The following is a 3,384-nucleotide window of genomic DNA, read 5'->3' as shown; positions in this document are numbered from 1 at the left end:
TGAGAACCAGGACCCCTGATGAAAGTGTCATATCCTTAATATGGTGGACAGAGTTCCACCAACTCTCTTTTATCTACTACTCTCCCTAACCCTGGCTTCTAGCCTTCTCAGGATCCATTCCCAAGCTTGTTTGCAGTTCCTGCTGGTCTATATCAGCTTGATTATCTCTTTCACTTTGTCCTTTCATTCCTCCCCTACAGGCCTGATATTTCCTGTCAGGTCATAATTGGACCTGATCTTAGTGCATGATCTCACGCCAGGAGCCATATGGAGGCAGAAGAAGACAGTGTCTTGTAGACAACGTGCCTCATCTGAGATGGTGTGCATAGACTTTGGGGTGGGGTCCTATTCTCTAACAAGTGGGAGTGGGTTGAAGTCTTCACTAATTTTAGATTCTCATTGTTAGCCTTGGGTCTCACCTTATCAGAGCCTTGATTTTGATGCTGGAGGCTGTTGGTGGTGAGAATTCAATCTTTCCTAAAGTTCTGCTCATTTTAAACTAAGTCCTAAGCCAAGTCCTCAGAGATGACTGTCTTCTGATACAGACAACAGTTAGAATGGGTAGCATAGAAGGGTTTCTGGCTTCCACGCTTTGCTTTATTCTAATAACTAGTTGCAGTAAACAAATAAACAACAAAAAGACCTGGGGAGACAGGTTAGTGGTATAAGCACTAGGTCCTGAGTTTGATCCCCAGTACCTTAAAAAAAAAAACACCAAAAACTCCACAATAAATCAATTGCTTGAAACCTGTCGTTTTCCCCTTCTAAAACATATCACAATAAGCACTTTCCTGGCAAGCACAAGGGCCTGAGTTCAATCCTCAGTTCCGCAAAAAACAAAAAACAAAAAATACCACAAATGTCCAGTTTCACATTTCTAATTACTAGTCCCCCCACCTCTTCGAACACCAGAGAGACTGAAAAGGCCACCACATCCCTTTTTACCCACACCTGGTCATAGTTCCCCTCCAGTGGGAGCATGGCATAATTACGTAACTATTAGTATCACACATCATTACTTGGAATCTTATGTTTTACGTTCTTCTCAGGACCATTCCTGGTACCCACTGTGTTAAGCCAGGCTTCCCAGAAGTAGGGCTTGAGGGAGAATTCGGTGTTCATGATATGCTGTGGAAGAGTTCTAGAGAGGAAGGGAATGAGAAGCAAAGGCAGAGAAGAATTTAGCAAGAGTATCATAGTGGGAATGTAGGCTCCCTATCAGCAAAGTACAGACTTTAAGAGAAAGGTCCTGCTCTGAGTTACTAGCAGCAACAACTCACGGCAGGTGGGAGAGGATGGAGAAGTGGGCCAGCAGAAAGGATCTGGGTCGGGAGTTACCAGTGTCCACTGCAGACTCCCTGGTGTCTGCAGGAAAAATGAATTCATCCATCTTTGACAACTGTTGCTCTTTGATCACCTGGAAGGGGTCATGGGGGAGCACTTGGCACATGACAGTGTTGGCAAAGGAGAGGCAGAGTGACTTCTGTAGGACACACAGTGTGTCAGAAGAGAGACAAAGTGAAATTTTCTCCAAACAAGTTACTTTGGATTAAGCTCTGGTCTGGAGGATAGCAGGTTTCTGGCACAAGTCTGGCAATTATCCCAACCAAAAGTTCAACTATTTGAAGGTTGGAATTTCATATTGTTTATAGCCTCTCCATTCTTGTTTATTTCCTAGTGAGTGGCACTGAGCAAAGGATCTCTTCTCTTTGCTTTGAATTCATGGAGAAGGGCACAACTTCCCCTCCAAGATCTTGGGTGGAAATTGCAAGGGAGGATTAGAATTTCTTTTTTTCTACCCAAACTGCTCAGGCACCCTGATAAGGTTTTCAAGGGAACAGCAGGAGGGACAATTTGTCAGTAAAACGTGAAATGTAAAAGGAAATTAAACGTCAAACTTCTAATGTGACTTCCAAGGGAAATATTTTCAAATATCATAAAGCTCAGGCGAATATCAAGGATTTGGCTCTAGTTCTTTAGCATTTGCATTGAATCTTTTGAGAGTTGTTCAGGAAAGGAAAAGAAATCGCTGAATCTGTTGCTATAGTTGATGTCTTCTCAAAAATCTCTTTATGTTGAAAGGGCTATGAAAGTGCAATTCTATAAGCATTCTGTATGAAGAAAGTTGTGGAATTAACCCTGAAAGTGGGCGCTCATTCTGGAGGACTGCACGTTATCCCCTGTCCTTTTTGTTTCTTCAAAGCGCTTCTGCTCCAAATACACAACTGATATTTTAAAAGCGGTCTATAATGGAAGTAATGATTAGGACCCACAAAAGGGCAGCATGGAAGAAAAGGAATAGGCACACCTGCATATAGGGGTGGGGCAAGGTTCTGAAGTTTGTAGGAAACTTTATGGCTGGAACACATAAAGGAAAAAAATTGGGCTTTTCAACTTAGGTTAATGAGTTTTCACTTTAGGTGCATGAAGTTCTGAAAGTTCATCTTACCGAAAGCATGACAGTAGAATCAGAGTATCACAGAAAGAGAGAGAGGAGACTGTTGGAATGGGCTTGGTGAAAGTAAAGGATAACTTGGGTAGGATCAGGATCACATCCTCTGGGTTGGCCAAGGGATGGATTATCCAGGGAAGGAAAAATGCAGAGGGAGATGCAGGTCGGCGTCATATCCATAATCAAAGCAGGCAAGAGGTGCATGATGCAGGAAGCAGGAGTCAGAGGTACGAGGGCGATGTGAAGATAAATCAGTTGTGCTGGACCTTGTGGTCAAAGGCCAATTAAGTGGTCAGAAGTTTGATTCTAGTTCTGGCATGCTAGAGCCCATCCATATGCCCTTAAAGACTGCAGAAAGCCAGGATTTGGGGTGAACTGTTGGCAGGTGGACAGGGATCTCGTCTTTTCGGAGCCAGGTTAAGATTCTCTCCTTCATGGAATACTCCGTTAGCCGGATAGACAGCCCCGGGGTCCCGCAGACCCCAACCGAGCGTCGCTCACAGCACTGGCAGGGGGCGTCACAGCAGTGGCAGGGGGCGAAGCGCATGAGTGAAAAGAGGTCTGCACCGAGCCTGTTGTTTTTCAGGGTCTGAGGCTCTGGATCAGTGACCCGAGCGATCTGAGTGAGGACTGGAGCAAAGGCCTCTGCACCGCTCTGGTCCCTGGAGAGCCGGGGCGGAAGAGGCCTTGTCTTGCCCCGCCCTGTTCCTCCGCTCACTCAGCCAATCAGGGCGCTCTTTCTGTCTGAGGCCGGCGCTCTGCTGACGCGCGAAGCCAGGCCTGTGCCCGCCACCCTTCAGTCACTGCCCCTCCCGCGCTCTTCGGGCCCGTTAGCTGCGTGCCTAACCTCTTTTGCGACGGCCCCTGGGCGGCGGCGGCGCGTGCAGAAGCGGCCCTGGCGCGCCCCCTGGCGGCCCGGCGGGGGCGCTACG

This window comes from Octodon degus, unplaced genomic scaffold (genome assembly GCF_000260255.1).
Source record: "Octodon degus isolate 3935 unplaced genomic scaffold, OctDeg1.0 scaffold00031, whole genome shotgun sequence".
Taxonomy (NCBI): domain Eukaryota; kingdom Metazoa; phylum Chordata; class Mammalia; order Rodentia; family Octodontidae; genus Octodon; species Octodon degus.
The sequence above is the reverse complement of the archived record's forward strand: the minus strand, read 5'-3'. Positions refer to the sequence as shown.